Below are 21,245 nucleotides of genomic sequence, written 5' to 3'. Positions count from 1 at the left end.
GGAACACCTTTTTTTTTTTTAATGCGAGGAAGAAGGAACCAAAGGCTGAGCCCACAAAACAGTTCCATCCAAGAAAAAAACAAGAACAGTACAAAAGAGAGCCAAATTCAAGATCCGTTCATTTCGAGATGCCTGGACACGCTGCGTTTGAAAGACTGGAGATCACAGGAAGGGGGAAATACAGACAGAGGGAGACACACCTACGGAATATTAGCCCACATATCCACCCTAACTTCACTGAACATTTTTTTTCAATACCATATTTAATTATATATCCACATCCAGCTTCCTCAGACACTAATCAGACTCACACGACATAATAAATTCGAGATGGCGAAAGGGAAGGTTAGCCTCCAAATTTTCGCAAAGTTTCTGAAAATAATATAAGGTGGGAACAGGGAGAGGTTTGGCATTTATTCCTGATTGATAATTGGCTATCTGTCTATCTACTGCCAGACGCCTTAATTCCGTAAGGGGTGGCCACACAAATCGCTTCCATGTCGCCCTGTCCCCCGCCATTTCATTGCCCTGTTCCCAGCTCACACCCCTCTCTCTCATATACCTCTCCACTCCATCCCTTCATCTTATCCTTGGCCTACACCCCCACTGTTGTGTATTTACTTAAAATCATTTCCTATCCTCACAGATTTTTTTCCTGTGTCTGTTCATATATCTCTAGATGCCTTAATTCCCTATGCAGTGATCACAGGTAAAAGGTCTCTGTCAGTCTGTCCTCGGCAATCAGGCTGCCTTCTCTCCAGTGTACACCTCCTTCATATATATACCTCTCCACCACATCCCCTTCCCTCCTCCTCCCAGCATCCCATTCACATACACTCTTCTAGTCAGTCTCTGCATTCTTCACTTATTTACCTGCTCACCAGATCCCTCCATCTCATCCTGGGTCACCCCTTCCCCTTCTCTCCCAGCACCTCACTCACATACACTCTCCTAGACAGTTTCTGCACTCTTCACTTATTTACCTCTCCACCAGATCCCTCCATCTCATCCTCTGTCTCTCCCCTTCCCTCCCCCCCAGCACCTCACTCCCGCTCTCCTAGTTAGTCTCTGCATTCTTCATACTCTCCACCTAGCCACACTATGCCAGGCTACGTGTAATTCCTTCCAGTATATACCACATTAACACCACACTGCTCCCCCGCTTCCTCATTTGTCAGTCTGCCTCTTCAAGTAACTCCACAGCTTCCCACATACCTCCTTGCCACTCCAGTAACTTAAGGGTTTGTCTGTCCCTTCCCCTTCCACGTCGTAACCCTGTCAATTTGTTGATGTACAGTTGCGGACAAAAATACTGCTCCACGTTTTCAGTCCATGAATTGTGAAGCTCATACGTATTACTCTGATAGGTTTGTTATGCATGAAAATAGCCTCACAGAGTTTCAAAGGTCACTGCTTACCTCCTGGCTAAATATAGTTCATGAAGTGGATCAGTATTTATGTCCGCAACTGTACTTTTGACTTCGTTCTTTCGACCTTTACACGATTTTGCTTAGTAATAGAATTTTGAAACTGTAGGGATTAGGTATATGGCATTAGGTACTTCAGTAGGTCTCTCCAAAAGTGAATATATCGTCTGGCAGCTTCAAAAATGGAATATACGAGGACGTGAAGTTTAATGTGTTGATATGGGGCAAAGAAAACAGGTCAACCATACCCTATAAATAATTCCTCCTTGCTTCCACATCACACCAACTATACTTTGTCTAGTTTAACGTGGCCTAATACTGCTGTCAATCCATCTGCAGTACTGATCTGTAACGAGAGACTGATACCAGGAACTAGTGCCATACCATCTCCACTTTAATTTGGACTGAGATTCATTGCTTGAGTTTTGCCGCTCCCATATGTGTCTCCAAATACTGTATAATGCTTGGCCCCCCAACTGTGTCACTCCCTCACTCTCTCAGTCACTCCCTCACTCTCTCAGTCACTCCCTCACTCGCTTACTCCCTCACTCACTCACTCTCTCACTGTGTTACTGTACCTTATAGAAACATGGGATCCAGGCCTTATGGGAGGAGTGACATGAAAAAATATTGGCCAGTGGTTTCCCTCCCCACGGACCAGGGTACAGGCAGGGTAGGGGCCTCCACGGCGTGCCCTGCGTTGATGTCAGAAGATGGTTTTAGCTGTTTGACGTGTTGACCAGCGACTTGCTGATATCTCCAGGGAATTCTCTCTCTCTCTCTCTCTCTCTCTCTCTCTCTCTCTCTCTCTCTCTCTCTCTCTCTCTCTCTCAAAAAAGTCAGCTGTACTGAACCTCACCCACTTTGTTCTCACCTGAAGATGCAATTACACGAAAACGCTCTGGACATTTTCGTCTTTCCTTGTGGAAATCAATACACACACACACACACACACACACACACACACACACACACACACACACACACACACACACACACACACACACACATATTCAAAAACATTAATTTTCTCTGAAACACGCATGTCTTGACAGTTCATGTAATCCGTGACATGATACTGGTTAAGATACAAAATTTACGTGGCATACGGACAACAGAGTTGGTGAGGTGGTAATGTAAAATATTATTAGTGGTGGTTAACGGCAGACGATTTTATTCAGCAGAAGAAAGAGTCCCTTGGGTTATAGTGTTAATCCAGTGTCACTGTGTACTACTGGCTGTCAAAGCACCTCTACTTCACCGCTGGACTTGGCTTTGTGCTTCATTGTCCGGTTTCCTTAACCATGGTGGTGTAGTGGCAGCGCTCGTGTAACCTAAAGCCTCATACGAATCAGTCTCTGTTCCACGGAATCGCCTAGCGGTAAACTGAAATAAAATATGATGCTAAAGTTCTATATAATTCGATTAATGGTGACAGTATTATATTTATGGGGCTCTTATGGATCATTCTCAGCTAGATAAAAATGTCAGGTATTTGGTATTCAGACCATGAAAGGGTTAATACAAAGTTACCTTGTCTTAAAATCTCTATCAGGAAAATGTGTTGCGAGATGGCCACATAACATAGCTTCTTGCGTTGCCTCATAAATTTGCTCTGCTGTTTTTACTCTAACTTGGCCCAGATTTTCGTCCGTTTGCAGCTTATATCACGGAGGTCAGTTGTGGAAAAAGACAATGCTACTGGTCTACATTCTTTCTATAGCGCTTCATCGTAACTAGCAACCTTTTCTAGTGTCACTCTCTTGCTACATCTCAGTCTTCAAGGAGGAGAGACCGCAATTTTAGGCCAAGTAAAAAGAGTATTCATACACATTACCACAAACACGAACGTCAGTAGCAATAGACATAAAGACGATAGGACCTCCAGCGAGATCCTGGGTGTTTTAGCTTGTCTTAAATTCAGGATAAAGTGTTGAGAGGGGGCAACATAACGCTTTGTGTTGGCCCGTACTTTTGCTACAAATACATTACCACAAACATCATCAGTTTTATCAGACCTAAAGGCGATAGGGACACCAGCGAGATCGTGGGCATTTTTAGCCTGCTTTAATATCTCTGTCAGGATATTGTGTTGAGACGAGGCCACATAACTTTTTGTGTTGCCTCATACTTTTGCTACACATGAATTACCACAAACATCATCAGTAGCATCATATAAAAAGGCGATAAGGACACAGGCAAGCTACGTAGGCATTTTTAGCTTGTCTTAAAATTGAGGATAATGTGTTGAGAGGAGGCCACATAACTTTTTGTGGTGGCCCATGCTATTGCTACAAATACATTACCACAGACATCATCAGTAGCAGCGTATATAAAGGCGATAGGGACACAGGCGAGCTACGTACGCATTTTCTCCTTGCGATAAGACCCAAGCCTTCAAGTTTACCAAATTATTTTTACCCAATTGACGTCCCACAACTCGACGCTATGACAGTATTTCCCAAGTTATCGTGAGCTGCGCGTCTCCCCCTGCAAACTTTTCCAATCCTCGCCTGATTGATGAGGAGGCGGGTGGGAGTGCGGTAAATCTGGAAAAGAAATTGAATGTTAGATGTCTGGGATCAGCGGCCACCAGTTTTGTCGGAATGATTCTCAGGGCCGTTCTCTTGGGGTTGGTCTGGCCATGTGGAGAGGACGGAGAGAGACTAACGTGGAGAGTGTATGTGAATGTGGTGGAGAGAGAGGATGGAGAGTGAGAGACTAACGTGGAGAGTGCATAGAGAGGATGGAGAGTGAGAGACTAACGTGGAGAGTGCATAGAGAGGATGGAGAGTGAGAGACTAACGTGGAGAGTATGTGAATGTGGTGGAGAAAGAGGATGGAGAGTGAGAGACTAACGTGGAGAGTGCATAGAGAGAGAGGATGGGGAGTTAGAGACTAACGTGGAGAGTGCCTATGAGTGAGGTGGAGAGAGAGGATGGAAAGTGAGAAACTAACATGGAGAGTGCATATGAGTGAGGTGGAGAGAGAGGATGGTGAGTGAGAGACTAACGTGGAGAGTGCATATGAGTGAGGTGGAGAGAGAGGATGGTGAGTGAGAGACTAACGTGGAGAGTGGATATGAGTGAGGTGGAGAGAGGATGGAGAGTGAGAGACTAACGTGGAGAGTACGTATGAGTGAGGTGGAGAGAGAGGATGGAGAGTGAGAGACTAACGTGGAGAGTGCATATGAGTGAGGTGGAGAGAGAGGATGGTGAGTGAGAGACTAACGTGGAGAGTGCATATGAGTGAGGTGGAGAGAGAGGATGGTGAGTGAGAGACTAACGTGGAGAGTGGATATGAGTGAGGTGGAGAGAGGATGGAGAGTGAGAGACTAACGTGGAGAGTACGTATGAGTGAGGTGGAGAGAGAGGGTGGAGAGTGAGAGACTAACGTGGAGAGTGCATATGAGTGAGGGGGAGAGGGGGAAAGGGAGGGGAGACTGAGGATGAGATGGAGGGATGGAGTGGAGAGGTATATGAGCGAGGGGGATGTGAACTGGGGAAAGAGCAGCGAAATGGCGGGAGACATGGAGGCGATTTGTTTGTGGCCACCCCTTACGGGATTAAGGCGTCTGGCGATAGATAGATAGATAGTATTCTCGTCAGCTTAGAAGGCTTTTTAAAACAACTATATATTTTCATGTACACTGCCCAAGTACTCTTTAGTTTATTGATCAGGTATTCTTTACTACCGATCTGAATTACGTAAAAGACGCACAAGATTATTAACGTGTTTTCTGAGACGTAACGGTATGATAGAGGTGGTTTGCGGACTCCTGGCCTTTGGTTCCTTCTTCCTTGCATTTAAAGAAAGAAAAAAAACTAGAGTGCTTCCCTAATTGACAATAATACGGGGTTTGGTGGCACAACTTCCCAACACATCTTCCTCAGCGCTTTATTTTGCACACAGCCATAGTGGTGGAAGGATATAGAGTCGTAGTAGTGGATATAGAGCCGTAGTAGTGGAAGGATATAGAGCCGTAGTAGTGGATATAGAGCCGTGGAAGGATATAGAGTCGTAGTAGTGGATATAGAGCCGTGGAAGGATATAGAGCCGTAGTAGTGGATATAGAGCCGTGGAAGGATATAGAGCCGTAGTAGTGGATATAGAGCCGTGGAAGGATATAGAGCCGTAGTAGTGGATATAGAGCCGTGGAAGGATATAGAGCCGTAGTAGTGGATATAGAGTCGTGGAAGGATATAGAGCCGTAGTAGTGGATATAGAGCCGTGGAAGGATATAGAGCCGTAGTAGTGGATATAGAGCCGTAGTAGTGGAAGGATATAGAGCCGTAGTAGCGGGTGGGGGTGGGTGAGGGAGGCGAGCTTCGTTGGCAGAGGTAATAATAAAACACGGATTATTGTATTCCGTCCAATTATCCTAAATTTAATGACGCCTGGTGGTTAATACTAATAAGAAAATAAGTAAAAACATTGGGATTACTGTGTCATGTCAAATTATACAGCATTTGGTTAATTGGTAAGGATATAACCGAATCATATCCTACGCTGGGTGGTAGCCATATCACCAAATGACGCCTGGTGCTATAGCGGGCTAAGGGGCTCTGCTGGGTGGAGTCTAACTGGGTTCTATCTGAAGGGTGGTTGGGGTTTATTGCTCGCGTAATGCCACTCAGGGACGAGGGAGGCTGGTCACCGTTGCTTTAAATGTCGTGACAATAGCCTAGCCCCGGACCCCTACACTCCTGTTTTCATGGGGTATAGAAATGGGTTGGACATTGGTTTGTTTTTTGTTTTGTTTTTTGTTTTTCTTCTTGCTGTTCTTCTTTCATCGTCGTGTGGCGGTTATTTTTATTTTTGTTATTGATGTAGTTGTCCTTGTTACTGATCTTGCTCTTGTTATTGTTGTTGAAGTTATTATTGTTGTTTTCGTAATAGCCAAACAGTTCCATCCAACTCACGGTAGACTCCACACTGCGGGTCAACATGAAGGCTGTATCCAACCCCAGCACTGCGAAAAGCGTCTCATGATGTCCTTGAATTTGTGGAGGAAGGGAGGATATAGGTCACTGGAGAGAGAGAGAGAGAGAGAGACGCCAGCCAAAACATACATCGTCTCTATAGGCTAGTTGATGTGTGATGGCGGGTATAAAAATCGACATTCGTACATACAGTTAAAAATTATCGCACACTTGGGGTTATGTCTGAGGAATTTGTGTCTGGTTTAATTAAAACGTGCATACCGTAGCGATAATTAAATGGCAATAAATATGGAAATGACAGCAGTAAGAAATATTCGAACACCAACAGCAATATTTGGCCTCCTTATGGATGCTTGCATGGCTATCAGTTTGTAATATAAACAGTGGACATTTTGAAGCGTCCATCGTAGTTGTGGTGAGCTTGCTTGGCGTGAAATAAGCAGTAAGATTTTTGATTAAGCGAAACAAAACTAATATGTTTAAGTTTACCATACAGCAGACAACAAACGAAGATGGAAAACGGAGGAAGTCGGTGGCAATGTAACGCTTTCTCTCTCTCTCTCTCTCTCTCTCCGCTGCTTGAAGTATAAACAGGAAGTGGGTAATTTTACGTCGCCGGATACTGCTAATGAAAATGATGATGAAGAAGGAACCAGCCAGCGTCATCCCCATTCTCCCATCATTTTCTTTCCGACTACGTGGTAAATTAGGGCCTCACAAAAGAACCTGCTGGTGCTTCCGTTATTCCTACTCAGTGAAGGTTGCTCGTCACCAGAGAGAGAGAGAGAGAGAGGAGCGCTTGAGTGACAGTGAGGTTTTGCGCTACACCTCAGACAAAAGCGCTAAATTAGGCACGAAAAGTACTTTGGATTTGTCAATTAATATTAGTATACGAGCCCTCCTAAACTGTTATGTGTCTCTGCACAAAAATGGAAAATTCACAGATGGTTGCTATTCCATTATTCGATATCCAGTGCCCGCTATCCAAGGGCAATACGTGGCTGAAGTTTTCAAAGTTTATCAGAATAGATGTAATTGGAGTGGCTGAATGTATTTATCCTTATCCTCTACAGTCTGCCAGTCTAGTAACAAACTCTCATCCCTTTTCTGTCCAACTCTCTGATGCAACCGTTACTCTCAGTCCTTTATGTATGCAACAGGTCAACTCTGGAACTGTCTCCCTCTGTCTGTACTTCCTACTGCCTGTGATCTCCAGTCTTTCAAACGCAGTGTGTCCAGGCATCTCAAAACAAACGGATCTTGAATTTGGCTCTGTAGTTTTTGTTTTTTCTCTTGGAGGGAACAATTTTGCGGGCTCCTGGCCTTTGGTTCCTTGTTTCTTGCATTAAAAAGTCGTCAGAATTAAAAAAAAAAATCAGGAAAAAACTTATGCATACGACTAGCCCCTAAACTGAAGCAAATCGTTTAGGGATGGCAAGAATTAATTACGAAATACGTCCCTGAAGTGATGTATAAAAAACAGGGCCGTCGGTCTCTACGCTCATTTCAAATTCACCACATTTTTCTGGACTAATATTTTTTCTCTGATTTTTTTCTCTCTGGACAGCGTCATCATTCTCTAAAGCGCCATTTTATCAACAAATGCGACACGATTAATCTGTGACAGGAATAAATGAGGAGGTATGTTAAAAAAGAATCCTAACCAGTTTTTTGCAGCAAACATTTCCACAACACTTACCCACTGGACTAGATCGTGTGTTTATTCATGTTATTTTGGTTTAATATCCATTGCAGTTTGTACGTGACGTGAACTGTGGCTGTTTTTTCTTGTTTTATATGTAAGAAAGAAGGAACCAAAGCCAGAAGCCCGCAAGATTGTTCCCTCCAAGAAAAAACAAAAAAGCAACAAAGAGCCAAATTCAAGATCCTTTCATTCGAGATGCCTGGACACACTGCGTTTGAAAGACTGGAGGTCATAGGCAGTAGGAAATACAGACAGAGGGAGACAGTTCCAGAGCTGACCTGTTGCATATATGAAGGATTGAGAGTAGGGGTTAACTCTTGCATTAGAGAGTTGGACAGAAAAGGGATGAGAGTTTGCTGCTAGACGGATGCTACGCGCCCGTCGTAGAGGTGGAGGGATGCAAGTAGACAATTCACAGGAGCAGCGACCACTGAAGTAGTGATAGAAAAGAGATAAAGATGCAACAGTGCGGCGAAGAGACAAAGGTTGAAGGAAGTCGGTAAGAAAGGAGAGTGAATAAGACGAAAAGCCCCTGACTCCACCTTGTTGAGAAGAGCTGTATGTGGGGATCCTCCCCACACGTGAGAGATGTACTCTACACAGGGGCGAATAAAACCCCTGTATAAAGTCAACAACTGTGCAGGGGTAAAGAAGGCATGGAGTCGGCTTAGCACACCTAATCTCTTGGAAGCATATTTTACAAGAGAAGTAATATGATCTTTCCGAGATAAATCCCGAGTGAATGAAACACCAAGTATGCTTAAAGATGATGCAGGATTGAGCTGGATATGATTAAAAATTAGAGGATACTCCTGCGGAAGATTTTATCGGGTTGAAAGATGTAAGAACTGAGGCTTTGATGCATTAAAAACGACAAGATTACTTTTACCCCAGTCAAGGATATGAACCAAGTTTAAACAGTCAAAATTTCACGCAAAAATAAGGTTTACAGATGTTAGTGAATACGGGTTCTTCCGTACCTTACTGTGATGAATGGGTTGAGTGGTAAGCAGTTTCAAGCAGATATAAGCCTTCTGAGGGAGATTTTTTAAATCTGATACGAGAAAGATGAGGCTCATTTAGAATATACATGAAATATTATCCACAACATTAGGTGGTAGCGACCATCACCCACTCACTTCTTCCTTCACGTCTGTCATTCTTTTTCTGTGTCTGCCCTCCTCTCACCCTATTTCTTCCCATCCTTCTCTGCATTTCAGGTGGCTCTACATCGGGTAACCAGCCGGGAAACTCCGGAAACCAGTCTCATCGCTGGGTGGTAACCATATAACCAACTAACGGCGTGATGTGGAGTCTGCTGTGGTGCCCCTGTTGGCTCGGTGGACTCAAGTGTGGGGTCAAACAAGGAAACAAACTTGCACATTAATTCCCGCGCCTCGCTGTGGTGAGGCGCAGTCAGCCGCAAGGGGAACATCATCGGTTCACTGTACGGGGACGACAGGTTGCCGGTGGTTGATGGGTATGCTCACTCAGGCAGACCGAGGATGCACAACAACAAGAACAACAAAAATAACGTCAACAACAATGCCATCGGAAGTGCATCAGTGCCAGGTAATTGATGTCACTCCCCGTTTTATTAGGTAATTGATGTCACTGTCCCCGTTTTTCCGTCTTCGTTATACTTTCTTTCCGTCTTCGTTATACTTTCTTTCCATCTTCGTTATACTTTCTTTCCATCTTCGTTATACTTTCTCTCCATCTTCGTTATACTTTCTCTCCATCTTCGTTATACTTTCCATCTTCGTTATACTTTCTCTCCATCTTCGTTATACTTTCTCTCCATCTTCGTTATACTTTCCATCTTCGTTATACTTTCTCTCCATCTTCGTTATACTTTCCATCTTCGTTATACTTTCTCTCCATCTTCGTTATACTTTCCGTCTTGGTTATACTCTCTCTCCCTCTTCGTTATACTTTCTCTCCATCTTCGTTATATTTTCTCTCCCTCTTCGTTATATTTTCCTTCTTGGTTATACTTTCTCTCTGTCTTCGTTATACTTTCCCTCCATATTCCTACCTCTTCTCTCCGTCTTCTGGCAAGCACTTCGCCTGTGCAGTGTTCATCTGTTAATGCTTTCGTGATAAATGCCTCCCCATCTGGCTATTTTTAAAAGCTGATTAAGTACCAGATATATCACGAGCCTCGCAGTCCACATATATCTGCTCTGGCTGGCTCACTGTTATCTTGTGTTTGTGTTTTTCTTGGAACAGTCTTGCGGGCCTCAGCCTTTGGTTCCTTCTTCCTTGCATAAAAAAAAACACCCAACTTTTATCATACTCTTGGCAACAGTTCGCCTTAGCCCTCTCATGCCTACCACAACTCTTGCATAAAAAAACAACAACACCTTATCATACTCTTGGCAACAGTTCGCCTCAGCCCTCTCATGCCTACCACAACTCTTGCATTAAAATAAAACACCCAACTTTTATCATACTCTTGGCAACAATTCGCCTCAGCCCCCTCATGCCTACCACAACTCTTGGATTAAAAAAACAACACCTTATCATACTCTTGGCAGCAGTTCGCCTCAGCCCTCTCATGCCTACCACAACTCTAGCATTCTATTCCACCCAAGGATATAGGATTTTAAGATGTGTAACTATACAACTCGTATTATTTTGGGTTAAGGAAGCTCCCTAACACCTTTTCCTTAGCGATTTATGTTTGGATATGGCTGGTTAATTTCCTTTGGTACATTATTTATGCAGAGTATGGCGATATTAGAAGGATTTATGTAAGAGAGAAGAGGACAGTAAGGTGTAAACAGCAAAATAAGTCCATTAGGGAAAGGTGTTAGAGTAAGATATAAAAAGCAAACTCAATCGGTTAGGAAAAGGTGTTTGAGTATGGTGTAAAAAGCAAAATAAGTCGAATAGGAAAAGATGTTAGAGTAAGGTGTAAGAAGCAAAATAAATCGATTAGGAAAAGGTGTTAGATTAACGTGTAAAAAGCAAAATAAATCGATTAGGAAAAGGTGTTAGAGTAAGGTGTAAAAAGCAAAATAAATCGATTAGGAAAAGGTGTTAGAGTAAGGTGTAAAAAAAAAGAAAATAAATCGATTAGGAACAGGTGTTTGAGTAAGGTGTAAAAAGCAAAATAAATCGGTTAGGAAAAGGTGTTAGAGTGAGGTGTAAAAAGCAAAATAAATCGATTAGGAAAAGGTGTTAGAGTGAGGTGTAAAAAGCAAAATAAATCGGTTAGGAAAAGGTGTTAGAGTGAGGTGTAAAAAGCAAAATAAATCGATTAGGAAAAGGTGTTAGAGCAAGGTGTAAAAAGCAAAATAAATCGATTAGGAAAAGGTGTTTGAGTATGGTGTAAAAAGCAAAATAAGTCGAATAGGAAAAGGTGTTTGAGTAAGGTGTAAAAAGCAAAATAAATCGGTTAGAGAAAGGTGTTAGAGTAAGGTGTAAAAAAAAAATAATAAATCGATTAGGAAAGGATGTTAGAGTAAAAAGCAAAATAAGTCGATTAGGAAAAGGTGTTAGGGAATACGCCATGAAATTCAAGAGCTAGACTCAGATGACGCGCTCTTACCTGAAATAAATCTCGTGCCTTTACCTGGATGAGATAAGTAGAGCTATCCTGACCATGAAGGGGTTAATGGTACTAATAATTACACTTTTAGACTCTCATGCTCAGCAATTTAGAGTCCTTTGGCGTCAGAATAGAGCACTAGAGTTGTTCCAAACCTGAGAGGGCTAACTGGACTGTGATTATCGTCTTTCTGCAGGCTCTGTTTTTCGCTGTTTTCTCCTTCCCTTAGCACAGTGGCACGCTGAGGCAGAACTACGACTCTGTATACTAAGGCTCTGTATCTTTCTACAGCTCTACGGCAGTACTAAGGCTCTATATTGTTTCCGCGGCCCTATATCTTTCCACTGCTACGGCTCTATATCATTCCACGGCTACGGCTCTATATCTTTCCACGACTGTATATCCTTTGACTACTATGGCTCTATATCATTCCACTACTACTGCTCTATATCTCTCCACGGCTCTATATCCTTCCACTACTACGGCTCTATATCTTTCCACGGCTCTGTATCCTTCCACTACTACGGCTCAATATCCCTCCACTACTACGGCTCAATATCTTTCCACTTAAACCCCCCAAATACACTGAATACAAGCCCAGCACTGAGTAACGTTGCCGCTGAACACCAAGCAGGAAGGGGACATGAAACCAAAGGGATACAGTGATACAGGAAGCAAAAATTACCATTCGCTATTACAGGCACTGAAACACCCTTTTTATTTTTTATTTAGGTTCTTTATTAACCATTCAGTACAAGCCCCAACACTCTGGGGAACACTGTCCCTGAAGGCCAAGCAGGGAGGGGTGCATGAGGAAAACAAAATCGGTATCACAAGGCATAGAAGGTACAGAAGGAATTATCATTACAAGCACAATAATGAACAAAGACATACAATGATACATACGTGGTACAGAGTTGGCACAGTAATTATCATTACATGTGATATGAGTGAAGTGGTACATAGATACACACGTATATACTTACCTGTGTAGAAAGAGGCATATATACACACATACACATACGTATATATCTATACATATATGTGCTTTATAGACGTCGTGCATTACTTTATCTTCGCTATTTCTTGAGACAACATCAGTTTCAGTGTTCTTTGGTGTTCAGAATACATTCCTCTGTTGCAGATTATTATTTAGCCCATCCCCGTCGTCGACCCCCTTTCATACTCCGTGTTCAGTCCTTCCTCTCGTCCTTCCCAGTTTCCATAGACAGTGTTCTCTTATTTCGCCCTGGGTGGTTTCCACCTTGGCTGCTGCCACGTCCCTCTGTTTGCACTTCCATATTGCCTTCCTCAAAGTCGTCTACCTCTTCCATAGTTCTCAGATCTTCCTGTCACGCACATCTTGTCGAACATGCTTCTGCAGTCCATGTCTATACAGATGGATAAAAAATGGCACACTGTACTGGGATTGCAGTTCAGTTCCCTGATCATTTATATCAGTATAGCCTTCCTTCAGTAGCTTCAGTTATGACGGCTGAACTTCATGCTTTATTACTTGCGGTCCGTAAATGTTACAGCCATCCTTCATCGTCCTTCGTTCTATGCTCTGACTCCCTTAGTGCACTCCTTCTGTTGCAGTCAACTTCGCTCTTCCATCTCTCATCTTACAGATTCAAGAGTGGCAGTTTCGTCTGTCTGTCAAGAAAAAATCAGTGTCTTCTGGGTGCCAGGTCATGGCATTCCTGGTAACGAAACTGTGGATGCCTTGGCTCGCGAAGCCCTCCAGTCCCCTTGTGTGCCCTTTCGATCTGTTCCAGTTTCTGATTTTTTTTTCTGTCCTCCGAGCGTTCTTCCGACAGCGGTGGCAGTCTTGCTGGTCCTTGTTGACTGGTAATAAACTCCGGACTGTTAAATCTTCTGTTTCTCCGTGATCCAATCCTTGTCATCGTAACCGCCGTTGGGAGACTGCCCTCACTCGCTTACGGATTGGCCATACTCGTCTTACTCATTGGTATTTGATGTCTGGCGATTCGCCGCCTTTCTGCCCTGCTTGCAATGTTTCCCTGTCAGTACACCACATTCTCATTGCCTGCCCTCGACATACAGGTACAGGGGTTCACCTTCGACTATTCCTGTTTTTATCCTCACTTTGCTGACCTCCAGGTTTAAGCGATGTTTTAAGTGAGTCTCAGTATTTACCCGTTTAATGTCCTTTAACTCAGGGATTTTGTATGGTATTTAATTGTATCTTCCGTTTTTCCCTTATTTTCCTCCTTTACCATATTTTCATTCTGTGATGCGATTTGCCATATGGTCTTTGTTACCTGGTGCTACCTTTTCATTTCATTTACATATATGTATATATTCATGCACATGTAGCCACAGACATACTGCATGTACAGGATAGGTACGTATGTATAAAGATATGGGTATGTGTACAGGCGTGCATGCAAGTAGATACATATACATAGGCAACACCTTTGGATTAAAAACTTTAGTTAACCCTTTATAATTGCCGTACTCTAATGGTACATTTAAAGAATATGATAAAATCAGGGAAAACTTAGTCAAATTTGTCAACCGAGCAGTTTATCAGAAATTTGTTAAATTGGTTGGTGTCCAATAACTTTCCTATAACACTGTAAGTATAAATGTAATGGGTAATGCAAGGTGTCCTATACAACAAGAGGAAATGAACTTGAGAATAAACCACTACAGTCTTCGGTACCATCTATAATATAACATTTAACCTCATTGGCATTCCACCCCCACCACTTGCCAATCATGGAGAGGAAGGCGTAAATAAATGCCTATTGAGTAAAGGAGGGCCATTAATGCAGACAGGGCCTTAGGGTATTCAGTTCTTTGTTCACTTTAAATTGGCGAAAATATGCCATCTTTTCGTCTTGATTGGAACTGTAAGTAAATTTAAGGTAACTAGAAGAAACTTAACTAACCTCCATTTATATAATTAGACATAAATTATTGTTTAAAAAGCCGATGATATGGTAGAAAAAATCTCTGCCTGAAACTGGCATTAAAAAGTATGTTAGGCTTGTAATGTAATGTGACGTCACTGGAGAATTATGGGAGAAGAAGTACGTGAAGGTGAGTGGCGATTTTATTCTCTAATTACGGTGTTATTGTTATTGTTATGATGGTATTTACAATGCTCGTTTATTCACTATTGTCTTGTGCCATTGTGGAGGAGTATAGGTAGTTTATATGCGTGTAATTGTTATCTGTGGGAAGGATATATGGCTGTGTTTATTCCCAGGTGGCCAAGATGTCCATTTAACCATGCTAGGCTGATGGTTTGCAATCCTGTATTTTTCATCCATATTTATGGCTGAAAAATGGTCCCATGCATGACGAGAAATAAAGACTAATATGGTTGGAGCTATATTAACCAGTTTATTTTTATTTCAGGTATTTTAAAAGGTCATAGAAATGTTTACGTTAGATTAAAGCTCCAGAGATCCCTTTAACCAGGTAGTCTGATGGCAGTTTTAAATTTCATAATATTTTTGTCATCCTTCTTAAATGGAAGGCCTAAGCATGATGTACTGTATGGGTATGTATTGGATATTGTATGGTTGAGGATTTATTAGATGATATTGTGTGATTTTAGGTATTTTGATAGTTAAAATGATTGTTCCCATTTTTTTAAAGGTCCAGAAATCCTTTTGTCGATGCTGCTGTTTTAAATTTCGTACTATTTCTGTCATCCTCTTTTAATGGAAGGCTTCTATATAGTGCTGCATTTGGACGCGCATTGGAGGTAGATATGGCCAGGGGTATAATAGATGATACAGTACAGTTTTAAGTATTTTGAAAAGTTAGAAAAGTGGTGTAGTGGTTAGGATGCCCCAGTTGGAGTAATAGCCTTGCCCAGCATCCAGAGTGGTGACTGGAGGGTTTTAGATGCAGTAGCGCCATTAAGTGAAGTCAGCTTGTCATGTAATTTACTCTTGGATGTACAGTATTCAACCACAGTAGCCAAGCCTCAGGACCCTGCACCTTGAAGGGATGAAATGGGATTGGCTGATGCCGTTTTTATGTATCTTTCTGTAACCACACAATATTTAATCAGTTTTATGCATAATTCCTCAGTCCTGAGAAGTTTTCAATTTAGCAATAGTGTCATTAAATGTATTGAAACTTTTGTAACTTCAAGACACTGGAGTGAGTTTATAATAGCACATATGAACCTAAAAACTGACACACACCCTTCGTCACATACTCTAGGAGCCATTATACCAAAAAATCTGTTAAATATATGACTTTTTGTGTGTGTGTGTGTGTGTGTGTGTGTGTGTGTGTGTGTGTGAGGCAGATTTTCCCAAAGTTCACAGGTTCATAGAAATTAGAACCTGTGCAATATTGGGGTGGGATTCCCAGATGTATGCAGTAATACCCTGATATACGATAGCCCTAGATGCAATACTTCGGCTTAACAGTGGGGGTATAAATGGCACCATACTCCGCCTAACAATGGCCAGATTTCAGTTTAATGATGAGTTTTGATTTTTTTACCAATTTTGATGATATTTTGTACTAAAATTGTGTGTTTAGGTTGATATCTAGTTTTTAGACTTGGATTAATGTGTTTTAGTCATAGGTGGGGTGAACATTTTCATTTGGGGGTACAGTTTACTAAGTTTAATTTTTTCCAGACTTATATTTGACGATTTTCAGATTTTATTTATTTATTTATTTATTTTTTTTTTATGCGAGGAAGAAGGAACCAAAGGCCATGAGCCCGCAGTAACAGTTCCCTCCAAGAGAAAAACAAAATACAATAGAGAGCCAAATTCAAGATCCGATCATTTTGAGATGCCTGGACACACTACGTTTGAAAGACTGGAGATCATAGGCAGCAGGAAATACAGACAGAGGGAGACAGTTCCAGAGCTGACCTGTTTGTTTTAGTGAGTTATTTACAGGTGTTAGGCTCAGATTAGCTTCATTTTAGGCTGTTAGGCCATTTAGATTGGCTCTAAACTTCTTTTTGGGCTCATTTTGGGTGGGTTTTGGACTTGGTTGGTGGGGGAATCCCAAGCCTGAAAAACACATCCCATTATTTTGTATGTTAAAGCTACCCCAACACAACAATACCCTGTCTAACGATGGGTTTATACCTAATCAATTGCCAACGGCCATACCACGTTGAGTACACTGCTTCCCATCCGATCAGCGAAGTTAAGCAACGTTGGGTCTGGTTAGTACTTGGATGGGTGACGGCCTGGGAACACCAGATGCTGTTGGCATCCCTACGTGTCAAGTGGGGTTGGTGGAGGATTAGTGCCCCTCCCTGTAAAACAATTAACTCTAAGCCCTTGGCCACCCCGTTTGGGATACATGGCGTTTGGCAATGAATGAATGAGAATTGCATCATTAAACCGGGGTATACCTGTACCAAATTTACTTTGTCATAAATCGTACTAATTACGAGAAGGACAGGAGTAGAGGCTTTCTATATCTTAAGCTTTCTAAAAAACAATAAATAGATTAAGTTAATCTTTTCTACAAGAGGAAAGTTATCGTAAACTAGAGAATGTTTGTTTGAGCAGGAAGGACAAGGAAAGGAGAGTGTAGAAACGTTGCATTTATTTAGTTCTTCCTGCACAAATGCATATACAGTAATTTACAGGAAGGAGTTGATGATAACTGTGTTTGAGAATCCATTCCCATCACTGTATTTATAACCACTGTCTAACGTACAATATGTTTACATTGCAGGCCACTGATGCTGCCACCCCTCAATTTTCTAGGAGTTGGGACGACAAATTTGCATTTTTGTGGGGAGGGGCTGAGACAACCACTCCCTCACCCTGTCCTGCATCAGCCATGTGTCTTCTTTGGATGACCCAGGCAGCTTTACCACCTCTAGCAGAGACCTCGGCCTGGGCCACGGGAGGGGTTCATATGGGTGACATATAGGTTAGAGCCCTTGACCCAACACCAAGAGCTAAGAACCAGCCATCTGCTGCCTCAGACATTTGTAGTAATTATCTGTTTATTTTTTTCTAACAAACCTATCTTCTCTCTCCAAATATGCATTGATTCTGTAATGACAGGTAGTAATACACACCTATTGCATGACAAAAAATATATATATATTTTGGAAAGTAGAGGTTCTTTTGAAATTAGATTTTCAGATTTGGGAGCATTGTAATGTTGATGTGGATATGCAAGACCAGCTGCTACATCAGGACCAGTCTGGACAGTGGTTTACTGAAGACCCAGAGTGGACAGAGCTAAAGCATGAACCAGTGAGCAGTCATGTCCCCCTCTGGAGCATCAGGCTCCCATTGCTCCCCCCACCCCAACTACCCTTTTCCCTTACTGTGAAGGAATATTTGACGCTGAGAGGATACCGTATATCATTATTCAACCCCCCAGGCCTGCCATGATGTAGACGATAAGTCGCAGCACCAAAATGATTATGATGCATTTTTTGTGCAGTCCAGATGCCTTTCTCCTGTAGTCCATCATCTTTTCAGGAGATAGGGAAGTAGTAGAGGGATGTTTTTATAGCCAGGCAGTTACGCTGCCTGGTTATATCAGTGCCACCACATGAAGGTGCCCCTTTCTAGCACGTATGTATTTATCCGATTACAGTATTCATACAGTACATTGTTTTAGTTAAATCTATCTATCTATATACCTAGGCTGCTTCCCCCAAGGAAAGGGAGGTAGCCAAGACAGGACGACACACTCCCCATTTACTCATCCATTCAAACACATTCATTCCCATCTTAGCCCCAAAGGGGAGAACGGACAGTTAAAAAAAAAAAAAATGGCATGTGAGGTAAGAGGGCATGCTGATATACAGGTATGCAGATTCTGCCATGGCTTATAATGGGCAACATCATCCAGCCTCTTCTTCACACCTACAGGTGGGGTGAGGGAAAATCCAGAAAGCAAGGAAAAGAATGAAAAAGTGATAGTTGGAGAATTAATGAACAGCATGCCCAACAAAAAAAATGATAATGTTCTAATGAACAGCATTCCCAGTTATAACAAATGTTAGTGAACAAATGAACAGCATAGGCAGTTTTTTAAAAATGATAGCAATGGATCACTTGAACATCATGCCTGGTGAGATGGACCACACATTCTTACTCCATTAACCCTCTGGAATCCTGGCTCCACCTTATAGGCACACTTGCATGTAGCTTCATAACCATGTATCAGAGTCAGTGCAACAGCTGTAACATTCTGAATTTCGTTTTTCAGGCCAACTGACATGATGGATGAGGTAGCCCTTCTTGGAACTACTGTTGGTGATGATGTGTGTGATTTTTTGTTGCAGTTTATGGATTAAGTGGTTTGAGAAATTGAGCCACCCACAGTTTACTTAGTTCTGAGGTGAGTTCACAAATTTGTAATTCTATCTGTCTATCTATCTATTGCCAGATGCCATAATCCCGTATGGGGTGGCCATTTGACTCTTGAGTTGTTTGTTTTACAGGGAGGGGCACTAACCCTCCACCAACCCACTTGACACGTAGGGAGCACGTATGGTTTGGTTATATGGTTACCACCCAGCGTTGTAAATGGTTTCTTGACTTACAGGAAACCATTTGGCTTGTCACTCAATGTAAAGCCACCTGTAACGGAAAGAAAAGCATTAAGTAGTGACAGGAAAGATGGGAGAAATAGGAAGAGAGGAGGGCAGGCACAGAAAAAGAATGATAAAGGCTAAGGAAGAAGTAGGCAGCATTACATCAAGTGAGTGGATGATGGTCGCCACCACCTACCACTAAATTTGTAATTACTGTAGCTATTTTAATCTTAATTGAAATCCTCACTATGATTGATTTTTCTTTTTTCTTTTTTTTCATGTTTTTGTATCCTGTCACATCATTTATAAAGGCTCTGATATGCTTACATGCATCTGCCTTGGTCACCTAATTGCGGCTCTTCAAACTGTTTGATCTCTGGCTACCTCCCTATTCAATCCCTTATCCCTGAGGCCACTTTTGTGACCTCATACCAGGTCTTTTTCAGTTTGCCTTTTGCAGCCCAACCCCCAGCACTACATTTGTCATTTTCCACATCAGATTGTCATCTTTCATCCTTTCAGCATTCCTACACCATCTCAATCCATCACATCACCAATTCTTTCCAATTCCATCCTTCCTTTGTCATCCTTCATCCTGTCAGCATTCCTAAATCATCTCAATCCATCACATCACCAATTCTTTCCAATTCCATCCTTCCTTTCAACTTTTCGGTCATAAACCTAGCCCTTCCAGACCTCTCATTCAAGGACGCACTACACATCCACCTAATCATTTTCATTTCTGTATGTTTGAACCAACGAATACCTGCTTCTTTTACTGCCCAGGTCTCACTGCGATACAGCATTACACTCCTGACACATGCTGCATACAAATATCCCTTAGCACTTTGTGTTTCTTGAGAGGAGCATGTGGGGTGACATGGAGGGACAGGTTGATGAATAAAGAAGTGAAGGAACGTTGTGGGGTGGATGTGGATGTGGTTGAGAAGATTAGGAGAAATACGCTGAGGTGGTTTGGACATGTGGAGAGAATAGAGAATGAAAGACAGACTAAGAGGGTGTATGTAGGTGCGGTGGAGGGAGGGGTAGGTGGAGGGATGGAGCTGAGAGGTATATCAGGGAGGGGGGCGTGAGTTGGGGGGAGGGTAGTCAAATGGTGGGTGACGGAGCGACTTGGAGGCATTTTGTCTGCAGCCACCCTTTGCGGAATTAGGGTGTCGGGCTATAGATAGATAGATAAATAGACTTTGTGGTCTTTTTTTTTTTTTTTTTCTTTTTCCCCCCAACAGGACGTATGGTAGGAATCGGAAAGCTTGTAGAAAGTAAGACTTCATTTATTTATTTTTCTTTTTAAACAGCCATACCACGTTGAGTACACCGCTTCCCGTCCGATCAGCGAAGTTAAGCAACGTTGGGTCTGGTTAGTACTAGGATGGGTGACCGCCTGGGAACACCAGATGCTGTTGGCATCCCTACGTGTCAAGTGGGGTTGGTGGAGGATTAGTGCCCCTCCCTGTAAAACAGTTAACTCTAAGCCCTTGGCCACCCCGTTTGGGATACATGGCATCTGGCAATGAATGAAAAAAAAATAACATACTAGACATACAGTAGGAATCAGAAACCTTATAGAATGCTTAGTTCTACCCCTGTCATGTTTTCTTGCTTTCTGGATCCTGCCTTACCCTATCTTAAGGTGGGGAAAGAGATCATGACGATGATGGTGGTGGAGGTGGTGGTGGTGGATGAATGAATGATGATGATGATGGTGTGGTGGATGGTGGTAATTGTAATTTTCCCAGTGATTTTTCTCCTCATCAAATAATGTGATATATCCAGTAATAATTGTAGACAACCAAGTGTGAAAGAGTCCAGTTTTTACTACAGTGCACTGCAAGAGGAGAGAGAGCTGGTGATGAGAGAGAGGAGGTAACATATCAGAGTTAACACCATATGAAAGCATGCATTGTGTGGAGTATGTGAGAAATATATATATAAAATATTGTTTTGTACACGTAAACATATGCGTTGACTTTATGTGGGGGAGAGCCAAGTGAGAGAGGTAGTTAATAGTATATATGAATGTATGAACTGTGTGGAATATGTGATAAGTACACACTAAGTT

General features: G+C 42.3%; 2 non-coding genes across 2 annotated transcripts; both read left to right on the top strand.

Moving 5' to 3' along the window:
• Window positions 1–16,743: 16,743 nt before the first annotated feature.
• Window positions 16,744–16,862, top strand: LOC145394371 (5S ribosomal RNA). Its single transcript, XR_013896404.1, has one exon. It is a non-coding gene; the product is annotated as a 5S ribosomal RNA (ribosomal RNA).
• Window positions 16,863–20,473: 3,611 nt separating this feature from the next.
• On the top strand, window positions 20,474–20,592 carry LOC145394402 (5S ribosomal RNA). Its single transcript, XR_013896411.1, has one exon. It is a non-coding gene; the product is annotated as a 5S ribosomal RNA (ribosomal RNA).
• The last annotated feature ends 653 nt before the right edge of the window (window positions 20,593–21,245 follow it).

Source organism: Coenobita brevimanus, chromosome 3, assembly GCF_032717465.1.
Source record: "Coenobita brevimanus isolate Jiangsu-jjx chromosome 3, ASM3271746v2, whole genome shotgun sequence".
NCBI classification, from domain to species: Eukaryota; Metazoa; Arthropoda; class Malacostraca; order Decapoda; family Coenobitidae; genus Coenobita; species Coenobita brevimanus.
The sequence above is the reverse complement of the archived record's forward strand: the minus strand, read 5'-3'. Positions and strand labels throughout refer to the sequence as shown.